We start from the raw sequence: 14,300 nt of genomic DNA, 5'->3' as shown, positions 1-14,300 counted from the left end.
AGAAATGTTATTAGGTACAACTGTATGATGCCAGCACGAGTGCACACTATTATTGAAGCAAAAAGGAGATACAAAATCCTAAGGAATTCTAAAATCCATATCATTTTTTATTTATTTTTCAGAAATGTCAAATTGTTACTTGTAATGAAGAAAAAAAAACTGCATTAAATGAGAAAATTGCAAAACAGAAGCCTTTTCCCAAGAGAACTGATACATTTGAATGACACTGAATATTTAAATGTGAAAAAAAATTTGTATACATTGCTGGCTCTTATTCGTCCCAGCGGTCCTGGATGTATATGTAGACAAACTTGGGTGTTAACATATACCCCCCTCCTCCCTAGGCAGATAGCATGGATGGTTTGCCCCTTATGCCCAGACAATAAAAACAGGCTGTGCAAACATGCCATGATGTGTATGATGCCTGGGCATTTCTGGCTTTCTCCTCATGCTTGGTTCTTTCGGAATCGTGCAGTGTCGGTCACTCGTTTCCTTCGTTGTTTTAGGCCTTGTTCACACTAATATGTTTTCGTTTGAAATCGCATCTTTTTATCTCCGTTTTTGACTTCCGTCCACACTGAAGTGGCATTTTTGTTCGCGAAATTTAGCTTTTTAAAAATGCAGTCCAAAGTGAATACAATTTGAAAATACAGTTTTCGCGTTGTAGTGTGGACTGTGAAATGTCTCGGGTTACATGTGTAACCCTTGTTCCCTGAAAAAAGCGGAACGAGATGCTGTGCTGCTAAGCGCTATGGGGAACAATCTTAGTTGTGACCGAGCTGAAATAATGTGTGTAACACGTCAATGTACATTAACCGGAATTTATAGCCTCAGCTGATGTAATCATTAGATGCACCTGCGGCCAGGCTATAAATGGATACGTCAACAGGTGTCATCAGATACTTCTTTTTGAAGAGCAGTCCTGGGAAATCCCAGTGTGGCAAAGAAGCGCAGCATCTCGTTCCACTTTTTTCAGGGAACAAGGGTTACACATGTAACCCGAGACGTTCCCTTAACAAAAAGCTTCACTATGATGCTGTGATGCTAAGCGCTATGGGGAACGCAATACCCACGCCGCCGAACTGGGGGCTGTCCGGAACCCTACGGTTGTGCAGTGTACTCACAAAAATGCGAGAGGTCTCAGACATTAGCTTGAGATGTTGACTCAAGGACATAAGAGCCCGGAGTAGCATAAACATCCAAACTATAAAAGTCCAATGAATGTGGGTGGAGAGGACAACCTGCCGCATCACAAACTTGTTTAGGCAAGGGCTGAGATGTCGACTCAAGGACATAAGAGTCCGGAGTAGCAAAGCATCTAACCCATAAAGTTCGATGAATGTATGCGAAGAGAACCCCATCGCAACACAAACTTGTCATAAAAACTGATGAATGTGAGCAGAGAGGACCAGCCTGCCGCATCACAAACTTGTTCAGGCATGAGCTGAGATGTCGACTCAAGGGCATAAGAGCCCGGAGTGCAGAACATCCAAACTATAAAAGTCCAATGAATGTGTGCGGAGAGGACAACCTGCCGCATCACAAACTTGTTTAGGCATGGGCTGAGATGTCAACTCAAGGACATAAGAGTCCGGAGTAGCAAAGCATCTAACCCATAAAGTTTGATGAATGTGTGCGAAGAGAACCCCATCGCAACACAAACTTGTCATAAAAACTGATGAATGTGAGCAGAGAGGACCAGCCTGCCGCATCACAAACTTGTTCAGGCATGAGCTGAGATGTCGACTCAAGGGCATAAGAGCCCGGAGTGCAGAACATCCAAACTATAAAAGTCCAATGAATGTGTGCGGAGAGTACAACCTGCCGCATCACAAACTTGTTTAGGCATGGGCTGAGATGTCGACTCAAGGACATAAGAGTCCGGAGTGGCAGAACATCCAAACTATAAAAGTCCAATGAATGTGTGCGGAGAGGACAACCTGCCGCATCACAAACTTGCTACACAGGGATACCGCTAGCCAAGGTTTTAGAGGAGGTGAGCCCTCTGTTAGAGTGTGCCCTAAAACCTACTGGCGAAGCTTGACGCGTGCCTCGTAGGCCCGGGCAATAATGAGGATGCCTCTTTGAGGGCACCCCGCCCTCCAAGCCGTGGCAAACCGCAATGGCCAAAGAGAACCTGGCAGTGGCGAGGCAAGTGCCCGCTGACAGTTCTTTCTACAGAAAATCCAGAACTGAAGCAAACTGGCAGATAGCTGGTTCTGTAATATGAACTTCAGTAGAAGGAAACGCATGCAGGCGCATTTGTGCTATGTATGCGTTACTACGATCAGCCCCCCCGAGGGGGGGGGACTGGGCGACTCGGGGAGAAGTAGAGGAGACATTGCGCTATCAACAGAGGCGAAGAGGTCCTCTTCTGCCCTGTAAAATCTACCCAGATCAGTTCCAAGTGGAGGGAGCCCTAGCACTTGAAATGGCCTCGATAACCTCAAGAAAAAACCCTGTGAACCTCATTTGGTACCCGTAGGGGCCAGACATGAAAGGTTTCACAATTCGGGCCAAGGATGAGAAGGTCCTCCCTGTTCGGAATCGCCCAAGGTGAGCCGTCGAGGAGAGGAATTAACTTCGGAAACATATCCTGTTCGGCCAGCACAGTGCCATTAATAGGAGGCAAGACCCTTGCTGGTGAACATTGCCAAGACTCCCGGGAGCAGAGAAACTGGGGAAAGAATCGCATACAGATGCATTCTGGGTCATGTATGTGTCTTAACGTCCAGACCCAAGGGGGCTAGGTGATTTCAGGGAGAAGTAGAGGAGACAATCTTTCAAACATGAAAGATTCCACAATTCGTGGCAGGGATGAAATATTGCCCTGTGCCTGAGATAGAAGATCCTTCCTCTTCGGAATCGCCCAAGGTGAGCAGTCGAGGGAAGAAATTCACTCCAAGAACCAAGCCCCGTTCGGCCAGCGCGGTGCTATCAGTAAGAGGCAAAAACCCTTGCTGGCGAACTCTGGGCAACTACTACCTTAGGGTGGAGTTCTTAACTCCCCGTTGGTATTTTCTGTCTGGACAGTAAATCTGCTCCCACATACGGGCATCCAGGGATATAACTGACCTGAGTGACAGGAGCTTGCCCTGGGCCCTAAGGAGAATCCGACGCGTCAGAAATACAGCTGACAAGAACGTGGGTCTCCTTGATGATTTATGTAAGAGGCTACCGCTGTATTGTCCACCCGCACCAAGACATGGCAGCCTCAGGAGGAGGTATTTCAGGGCCAGAAATACAGCCGTCAACCCGAGACAGTGACTGTGACTACCGAGCTGACGACCCTCCTATCCCCTTAAGCTGGACGACCACTTAAGGCCGCTACCCTGCCCGTCAGGGAGGCGTCTGTCATTAGCAGCCTGCGACAAGACGCACCTAGAGTGGGACCCAAGGCAAAAAACCGGGGTCTGAACCACATAGAAAGGGAACGAAGCCTGAGGCGCGTAACCCTTATTAGCCTAAGGGTTTTGGCCCTTGGAAGAAATCGCCTGGCTTTGGGCCACAACAAAAACGGTCTCATGAGCAGAAGGTCCAGAGGGATCACCGTGGATGCGGTCGCCCTGAGACCTGTAAATCGTTGATACTGATAACAGTGCAACCTTGACCTAGCCTGACTTTGCTCAGGGTGATCTGAATGGACTGAATCCTAGCGGGAGACAGTTGTGCCCTCATTGTGATTGAACTCCATACAATGCCCCAATAGACAGTGTTCTGAGTGGGAGAGAGGACGCTTTTCTTGGCATTGAGCCTCAACCCCAGAGAAACAGATGAGCTAAGACGATGTCCCTGTTCTGAACTGCCAGTTCCTGGAAATGCGCTAGGATCAGCCAGTTGTCTACATAATTCAGAATGCAGATGCCCCGGAGTCGCAAGCAGCCAGCGCTACATCATGCATTGTGAATGTGTGGGTAAAAAGGGCTAGGCCGATTGAAAGAACCTGACACTGGAAGACTTCGCTCCCGGAAGCGAACCTCAGGAACTTTCCATGTTGTGGCAGAACTTCTAAATGAAGTATAGAAGTGCGTCATAAGATCGATGGTGACCAGCCAAACGAGTTGTAGGGCTTGAGACACGACTGTCTTGACAGGCATCATCTTGGACTTGAACACCCACGAGCAGTTCAAGCTTTAAGATCTAAGCCAGACGCCACCCCTTACCCTCCATGGGAAACGGGAAGTATTTAGTGTAATAACCTAACTCTCTCTCTGGAAGGGGAACACATTCCATGGACCCTTTAACCAGGAGATTGAGTTTTATCTTTTTTAACATAAAAAAGAAATCCGGTTTACGGTAGTGAGAACACGCCGTAGAAACACGGAAATGCGGCGAGTGAATTAAATTCTGAGGCCCTTATAAGACCCACAGAAAAGAATATATCTGGCAGAAGTTTCCACGCTGCCAGGATCTCTGAGATGGGTATTATATTTTAACACTTCCTGTTAAGGGGTTGTCGAGTGTTTCGCGTCCTGAATAAAATGCAGGAACAGCGAAAACACCCAATTTTGACGGAAGCCTCTGCAACCCGAAACACCAAGAGGTGGCGGGAATGGAGGGGCTTCGAAGGGGTACCGGGAGGGGTGAAGTGAAGCACACGCCCTGTCCCGAGGGGAGCTACCCCCTAATCTAGGCGCAAGACCGTCAGGGTTTTCTCTTACTAGAAATTATAGTCCTGAGGTCTTGCTTCGGGGCTGGCGAGGGCGGCGAGACTGTCCCCGATCCCTGGGAAGAGGAGCATGACTCGCTTTGCTTTTGAGCCTCCTTTCAGACAGGACCGAGGCGGGTCTGAGGCGAACGATCCTTTTTTTTTTTTCGTGAGTGCTGACTCCCGGAACCAAGCGAGGCGAGCGCGAAGCACTTTGCCTCTTAAAGCAAATCGCAGTGCTCGCACCCGCCCTGCTGCAACGCGAGAGCAGCGTGCTCTTACCCCCAAACAAACAGAGCAAAAACTAAATACATCGTTTGCGGCTTTCAGTCATTCTCTCTTTTTTTCCTTTTCTTTTTTTAGAAATATATATAATATTTTCTAAACAGTAGAGAAAAGAGAAAGATGTTCACTGCACACTGCCTAACCAATTCTAACTCCTAACAGAGGAAAGAATGTTTTGACAGGGTTTGTAAAACACACAGAAACAGAATCGCTCTGAAAAAAGAGTTTCTGACTACACCTGGTGACGTATCCATCAATGTTCATTGACGTGTTACACACATTATTTCAGCTCGGTCACAACTAGGATTGTTCCCCATAGCGCTTAGCATGGCAAAGCATAATAGTGAAGCTTTTTGTAAAAGGAACAGGTATATCTGAAATTATGTGTTTGTTGTCATGTGATGCAGTCGTGTGATCTATCCAACCAAAACAATCAAGATGGCGGCCCGTGTTATAACGGCGCTGTTGTAATTGATATTCACTTTTATATCGTTCTTAAAAAATAAATGTTACTTTGTACAACCATCACATTGCGTTCCTTCAAAGGTGAAGGTAAGTTTACTCGGAATTGGTGTCCGGTGATTTTTCCGTACTTTTGCGTTTCAGACCGTACATGTAATGGGGATTTTACGCATTCGTAGTAACATGATTTAAGCGTTTTCATACGTTTCAGTCTGGACAAGTGATTTTTGGAAAACGCTAGTGTGGACGGAGAGCGTTTTGAAATGAAAACACCGTTTTCAAATGTATCCGGATTAATGTAGACGTAGCCTTAAATGAATCAAGGTGTGTATGTGTGCAGTGGGAATGCACTCTATATTTGTAAAATCTCTGTGTCCGTAAATGTGAGCCAGTGTTCCATAGCTGGAAGTGCATGGTGTTCCATAGCACGCAGACAATTTGTGTGTGTTGCTCCGGAACTGTAAATATGAGTTTAATACAGTGTGTTGTAATCACAGTGTTGGGTTTAATGTTTGTTTTAATGTTTATATGTTGTTGCGGCAGGTGTGTAGGTTGGAGGGGCATGTTTCTCTGTTCATCTTCAGCCTTGAAGGGTGTGAGCGTGTGTGCGCTGACAAAGGAACGTGGTTCCAGGCTGCGCTGCTATTTTGTCCTTGTTGGTTTTTTAATTTGCGTGGTCTTATGATGTTTGTTTAAATTTGGTTGTTTAAAGGTAGTTGATTTTTGTATATATTTTTTTTCCTACATTCTATTCTTCATTTCAGTGCTCAATTTTCTGCTTCTTTGATGAAGCAGTTTGGTTTGTGGAGTCAACGATGGTGTTAATGTGAAAAATATTATTTATTATTTTTGCTTGTTTTTGGAGTGAAGTTATTAATCAATAAGTTTTAATATCCATCTCTCCATCTACCCCCAGGGAGGCTGATTTGAGGGTCTGCTCCCTCCCTGTCATGGTGTGCTGTGAGATTCACCTTTGAATACAGGTTTATTTGGTTGTGTAGTGTGGGGCACTAGTGTGATTATAGGGTGTGGTCCTCTTTCTTTGGGTTGCTCTGTGTATCATTGCAGAGGCAAAAAGACAATACTGTACACCACTGATTCCAGGGGATCCAGTGACTCTCAGTGTATGGCAACTTTACTAATGTCTGGGGACCTTCCTTTTTAGTACTCTCGCCTATCTGGGGGTTGGCCACAGCTCTATCTCAGCTCCAAAGCAACATATTTTTTTCTGTGTATTAAAAGGTTTTGAGTGTTTCATTGGTGACTCCTGATGTCTTAGTTTTTTGTTCTTTTGTTTAAATTTATTTAGATTTTTCTAAACTGTCTAAGTCCTCACTGAACCTGTGGTATAATGAACCTGTGACCACTGGAGTGTATGCTTTAGTTTAAATCCTTGCGTGGCATTGTTGGCTACTGTGGCAGGGCGTAGGGCGGGCCGGGTCGTGATTATACACAACCGATCCCTTATCAGGCCAATCAAGCCTCGGAGAGGGATAAAGGCGGACTGCGGAGGATTGTGCAGGAGAGAGAGATAGTTTACGGACATGTCCGTCATGTGTGTTTGTGTCTTATTAAGTTTATCATTAAAACTATTATTTATATCGTCAAGCTGGTTCTCGCCTCCTCCTTTCCATTGACTGCTTTACAGCTACATTCTCTTTCTGCTCTCATTCCTCCCTCGCACCACATATAGGCTGCTGCTTTGTATTTTATTGTTTTCCCTTTCATTAATATAAAATTGTTCTCCCTCACATAGTACACACATAAATAAATAGACATTCCTGGATTTATAAACAAGTTCCACAAGCTGCTGGTGTGCAGATGCTGCCGAGTCCAGGATGGAGGCATTTTGTGGCATGGTGGCTCTGGACAATCTGTTTTTAACGTGCGCCACTTGAGGTACTGGCATTTGTTCTCGTCACACCAGCAGGCATTGCTTGCTTGAACATTTTACTCTGTAATTTCTGAGTCAACACCTTTCCAGCCTTCCAAAGCTTTCACAGTGAATGGTAAAGTCTTCAAAGGGAATTGTGCCTAGATATGATCACTTCTTAATGGAAAGATTTGACCAAGGCAAAGAGGGCTACATACATTATACAGTGAGTAATTCAGAAACAAAAACCACCTAGGTACATCAAAAACATGGGAAACAGGGTTTCATAAGAGCACATGAAAATTGTATTTTAAAAATGTATTGGAATCACCACAAATGCATGCATGCCAATAGAATATGCCCAAATAACACAATACAAAAATAGCCAAACAAATGGCAATACCAAATAACAAAATATTTTAAAGTTATACATATTACATGGTACAATAATTATTCAGTTCTAAATTATGTAAATGCAGAATAACATCAACGCTGCAAAATACTGTATAGTGTGACCAACATTATAATTCAATAGGATAATTCACTGTTCAGTCTCCCAGCAGTTCCCAGCTGTCATTCCTATTATAAGCCCCTAAAAAATGCCCATCAGCCCTTGACACACTGACATACTCAGGCACTCAATAGGCACTAAAGTGAGTCATGCCCTGGCAAAAGTTGAATGTATTCCGGCAAAGTTTCCAGAAGATGTCTTCACTTTGAGGGAGGAAACATAAAACTATAAAGCTCATGGCTGAAAGACAACCCAAAGATTTATCATACCATCAGAACACAACATGTTTAGCACTGACTGAGGCCTTCCTATCAGCCCATCATGCTGTTGAATTACATTTCCTATAAAATCAGTTCAGACATTTCTAGGTAAGTAAAATAGAGGTTGATAAAATTTCTTGTGAACAAATGTATTGAACACTTGTTTTACAGACATTGGTGATTCAGCATTCTTTATTGAAGTGTTTTATTGTTATTTTTTTAAGTAGCTGATGTGCTAAGTTGAGGAAGAAAGACAAGACTCTTTGTAATTTTTTCACATAAAGTTATGTAAACATTGTGTCCTGTTAAGGGCGTCCCCTGTCATTACCCAGTGATTACTGTCTGACAGGTAAATTGACATTAATTCATCATCGCTGAACATTTTCACTAGCCTTCTATTCAACACTTTAAAAAAGGAACCTATTTTGAGTCAAATAGGACAAATTTGGTTACTTATGACATATTTATTTATGCCAAACAAATGACTGATGGATGTAATCTTGTTTCAAACCTCTGTTTTCCTTCTGTGTTACACATGTTTTTTCCTATTAAACAAGGTTAGATTTAGGGTTTGGATGATGAGTTAAGACTTTATGGTTGGGTTCAGGTTTGCATTAGGGGTTAAACTTTGTAATAATATTGTTGGTTCGTTTTTGTTTCTCTGTGAATAAAAGCCATATGATTTTGTTGAACTCTTACAGTTATTGTGACATGTCACAAGACAAGGATTGTCTTTCCACAAGATTCAGTATCCTAATTGCTGTGATATTCAAAGAGTGTCTTGACTGAGAGGGTCTTTAACTTCAGTGCTTTAAAACAGCAACCAGAGAGCATCAGATCATACTGTTTGTATGCGGGTGGCCAGGGCAGTTGACAATGGCATTAAATCCTAAGGATATGTCTCTCAAAAATAACTAACAGCTGTGCCTGACTCACCCCAATAACTTTACTAAATACCACAACCAGTTTCTCTAACTATAACCAGTTTATCTCTGAGTTTGTCACAAAATAAGATTCAATAAATCTGTGGTAAAACAAAAACATAATTAAGACATCAAATGCATGATTCCAGTAAAGTGATTTCCTCTCCGGGTGTGTGATTGTTTCTTTCCTTTCTTTCCCCTTTTTCTTATTCACGTATATAGTTTGTGCATGCAGTACCAAGATACTGTTGAAAGGTACATTCAGAAGGACACATTTTCATTTCTATTGTGTATCAGTGCAGAGGTAAAAAGACAATACTGTACACCACTGATTCCAGGGGATCCAGTGACTCTCAGTGTATGGCAACTTTACTAATGCCTGCCACAGGAAGTGATCAAACTAATCACACATGGTTTGAGATCTTCTCATTTTAATCATCATACAAATGATCTACATGATTGAGCAATATATGCAAACTCTGTAATTCAATTACACTCCCATAAAAGCCCCTCCCTCAGTTGGTGTGTGAATCCTACAAGGGTATTTTCCTCTGGGGTCATTTTAAAACCTTTTTCCACATCCTAGCAGGCATTCTTTGAATGTGTTGCACAACTGTTGAGTTAATTATGTGAGCAGGTTTGTTTTAGTCATTACTATTGCAGCAGGTATTTGTTATACAATCCTGTACTTACAGAAGGGATTTTCCTTTTTACATGCTTAGCAACTGTTTGTGATATGAAATCTGTTACACAGTGTAATCTGGGGTATCAGGGATAATCCTGATTTATATTTCCTCATTTACCTGGGGTTTCAGGTTTCAATATTTGCATCTTTCCACTTAATTTTGCATACAGTAATACCCCAAAATGTAAAAAATGTATGACATTTTGCTCAATTTATATTATGTCAAAAGGTGTCTACTTTGCTCATGTTTACTTAAAAAAAGACAAGATCAGGTTGTTGTTTCTCTCTCCCTCGCTCTCTTTCTGTCAGGGATTTTTTTAATGATTGTTCTAAACTACTCTGCCTGAAATGCGACAACCATTCTGCATATGGTCTTTATTAAATTGTTTTAATCATAATACCCAGGTTGTGCCTCCATTTCTGAGGACTGAATACATTGAGAGGGGAAAATCACCATGGAGGACACACGCTAATGTTTCCTACTGGGAATAGCTGTATAGGTCATATCTCCATGATTCTGCTATACGTTTTCATTTAAAACCTGTAAAAAATAAAGAATGTGCTGGGGCATGTTTTCTTTAGTGTGCTGTCATATCCAGTAGTTTCCATACATACCTCTGATATGATTTCTCAGTATTACACACAGTTATTTGATTTACTGTCATCTCAGACAATAATCCAGACCAGGTGTTGTGTTGCAACTGACAACATGTTATTTAACTGTTGCAGGAAAAATTAATTAGCAGATGTGGGATAAATACATTTGTGTGCAAACTCGTATAACTATAAAGTGTGCCTACCTGAAGACTATACTATGTTGCCAAGTGTATATATATAAAGCCTCATATAAAGGTACAAATGCTGAGGGGCTATATCGCAATATTAAGTACTTTAAAATGTCTGCAGAGAGATCTTCTTAACTTCATGCCGGGTGATTGCATATGCTAATGGAGATATAAATTTTTATTCTAGGAAAGATTATAAAACAGTATTTATCTCAGTTATTATACAGAAGAATTGGTCTGAAAATATTTCTCATACTTTTGAATGTGCACATATCAGGCTCCTGTTCATTTGTTAGTGAATGATTTGTTGTTCTATTTAACTTAATGTTAATTTTCACATCATATTTCAGCATGGAAATGTGGTAATTCATCTTAGATATGCAATATTTTAAACTGTTTGGCTGATTAAATATTGATTCAGCTCAAATGCATAAAAAAATCTCAAGCGCTTAAGAACAAATTAGCGTTTGTTTTCTTTAGACCATCTAAATACAACAAACAGAAAAAAAACAATTTATCTGAAATTGCATGAAGGTGAAGTTTGTAATTTTTTCAATGTTAAAGTATTCTCCCCTATTCCAGCTTTATGTGGATAGACAACAATTAAGGCATTTGGTTGATTTCCTTGGAAAAATATAAACAGTGTTGCTCTGTGGTGCTATCAATACAATGTTTGTTTGAGTGTCCCTAACAGCATGATCAATGGTGTGAGTTAGGGGTGGGACTATATGTTTGTGCCAACCAACGGAAAAATAGAGCAGTGCTTAAGAAACCTGTTTGAAACCTGTGATTAACTTAGCAATTTCTACTGTAGCAGAAATTCCACACCTCACATTTACTGTATTTTTTTTTTTTTAAACTGTTTCCATTTCAGTGAGGGATGGAGGCTGATCTGGGATCAGCATAAATGGGAAACTGACACTTTTGAGGAATACAGCCAGGGACACATTCAAGGGGCCTAAAGAGGAAACAAATTAAATGTAGCTGGTAAAATGTAGTAAAGCAGGTGCTATATCTGACATTTGCCACAGGTGCATGTTCGATACAGCATTTGTAATCTTTTTAAAGGTTTACAATACTTTACCCAGATACTGTAATAAGAAAAGAAAATGACTATATCTGAATTTTGACTCAGTCTTTTCCTATAGCAAGATTTTTTAAGATTCTGAAGACTATCTGAAGCAAAGCTTTTAATGTAACTGCAAGGTATTTGCCAGAGTTTAATGCATGCACTAGGTCTTTAGGTAATTTCCATGTCAGAGGAACATGCAGGAACCACTGGCAATGTGCTAACCAGGTGGGCAGAGCCTACATTGTATATTTTCAGTGGTAGTTTCAAATGGTTTCAAAACAGTGTCTGGAAGAACAGGTGCAAGCTTTGATGCCTCCCACCACACCAAAATATTATTAATCTAGTGCAGGGTTGTTGTCAAAATGTGACTGCACCCGTTAATTTTAATTGTAAATCATATAAACAAAGTTCTTTATTTAGCATTTTAACAAAGCACACAATCTTTTGACCACACAATCTGTAACCATGTTAAGCCCTAAAGCTCCCTGTTATGAACTATATTCATGTCTCAGACAAGACAAAGTTAAAGATAAGCTTTAAAGTAGCATTATTGTTTTTTATTTGTTTTATTTTTTATTTTTTTCACAATTTCAAACAGGACAAGTAACAATACAAAGCACCACAATACCAGGGACAGATTACCAATGGGGCCAGTGCCCAGGGGCCCTTCACTACCAGGGGGCTCTTGACTGCGCGATCTTGTTTGGTGATCCCCCTCTTGAAAACCCTTTTGGGCATGAACAACGAACCACCGTGCCCATGCTCAACTACTTTTGGATGGAGGGGGGCCCTTGGAGATAATTGGCCACAGGGCCTTTGCAAATCATAATCAGTCCCTGCACAATACGAAGCAGACACGTCACAAAAAAAAGCAAAAGAAAAATCAACACGATAATGATTACAAAAAAAAAAGAACTATAAATAAAAAGCTATACAAATCTAAAAATTATAATTATACTGCATTGATCAAATAATACATAAATATGACAAGAATGCACCTATCCAGGGCCGTTTCTGAGCATATGGGTGCCCTAAGCAAAATCTTACTTGTAAGCCCCCCATCCCCAGCCCTTCCCCCTCAGATCCAGGCCCACTCAAAAATGACACCACTATATAGTCTTCAACAAATTTCAATATATTGCTTAAAACTGGAATATATTAATTACATAAAACGCAAAGAATAAACAAACAAATAAATAAATACATAAAATAATTAACAACACATTAACGATAAGATATATATATATATATATATATATATATATATATATATATATATATATATATATATACAGCTCTGGAAAAAAATTAAAAGACCTCTGGAAAATGATCAGTTTCTAGGTATGTGTTTGAGTAAAATAAAAAATAAAAACATTTATTCTATAAAGTACTGACAACATTTCTCCCAAATTCCAAATAAAATATTTTCAATCACAGCTTTCATGCGTCTTGGCATGCTCTCTGCCAGTCTTTCATATTGCTGTTGGGTGAATGTATGCCACTCCTGGCGCAAAAATACAAGCAGTTTGGCTTTGTTTGAAGGCTTGTGTCCATCCATCTTCCTCTTGATCACTTGATCTTCTAGACGTATTCAATGGGGTTCAGATCTGGAGATTGGGCTGGCCTTGACAGGGTCTTAATCAGGTGCTCCTCCATCCACAACTTGATTGACCTGGCTGTGTGGCATAGTGCATTGTCCTGCTGGAAAAAACAATCCTCAGAGTTGGAGTACATTACCAAAGCAGAAGGATGCATGTTTTCATCCAGGATAACCTTGTATGTGGCTTGATTCCTGCGTCCTTCACAAAGACAAATCTGCCCAATTCCAGCCTTGCTGAAGCACTCCAGATCATCGCTGATGGTGATTGAGATGGTGATTATATTTTCTGTATGCATTCAAGTCTTATGTTCATAATCTGTGTGCTCAGTGCCTCTGTTTCCAACACTGTCGAGGACTTTACCTACACATCACTTTCAAACTGGCGTGCTATCTTCTTGAAATGACATGATGTGTGGAATGTCCCAAGTGGTCAATAACATGGGCAGGAGCTTTAACCTCTGCTCTTGTCAGCCCCCAACATTCTCTTCTTCAATGCGTCAGGGTACCATGTGGACCTCATGGGTCAGTTTCGAGTATGCTCAGTATGTGCGTGTGTGAGTGGCATGGATGAATAGGGTCTAGGAGGAAATTACAAGGCTCTGGACCCTGTACAGCCTTTTCTTAAGTACAGTCTAAACCTTTAACGCAGGGCCAGAACATGGGAATCTGATCATTTCAATGGTACCAAAAAGAACACTGTGCACATACAGGATATTATATGTAGATGCTGGCCAAATTTTCCTTTGCATTGAATTTGGAAAGAATACACTAGGCTACAGCAGTTCAATGTGGACTGCCTTAAAGCTTTTCAGCAACTCTTTGTCTAATAGTGCATTGCCTTCAGGAAAGTGTATCAAGGTGGTCGGTCACTCCTCTGAGCGCTGCGCACTGGGCGCGCATATCCACTGAAAGTTCCTCTCTCACGTTTCCCAACATAACGCGCAGCTCCACGAGTCTTCAAGTTTCATTTCAAACACAGAAAGACGCTTTTGCTTGAACAGAATACAAACAATTGGCTTCTTCTTGGAATAAGGAGATTCTTTATGAATGAAAACGGTTTCCTTCTTTTTCTTCATCAGTTGAGAATTTACTGCCTGATGTGATTACATTTTGAGGGGTGCTGTGGACCAAAATCATGTTGGATTGTATCTGAAATGATCTCCTATTATTAAACATAAAATAAAGTTTGCTTTTTA

Source organism: Xyrauchen texanus, chromosome 11, assembly GCF_025860055.1.
Source record: "Xyrauchen texanus isolate HMW12.3.18 chromosome 11, RBS_HiC_50CHRs, whole genome shotgun sequence".
NCBI classification, from domain to species: domain Eukaryota; kingdom Metazoa; phylum Chordata; class Actinopteri; order Cypriniformes; family Catostomidae; genus Xyrauchen; species Xyrauchen texanus.
The sequence above is the reverse complement of the archived record's forward strand: the minus strand, read 5'-3'. Positions refer to the sequence as shown.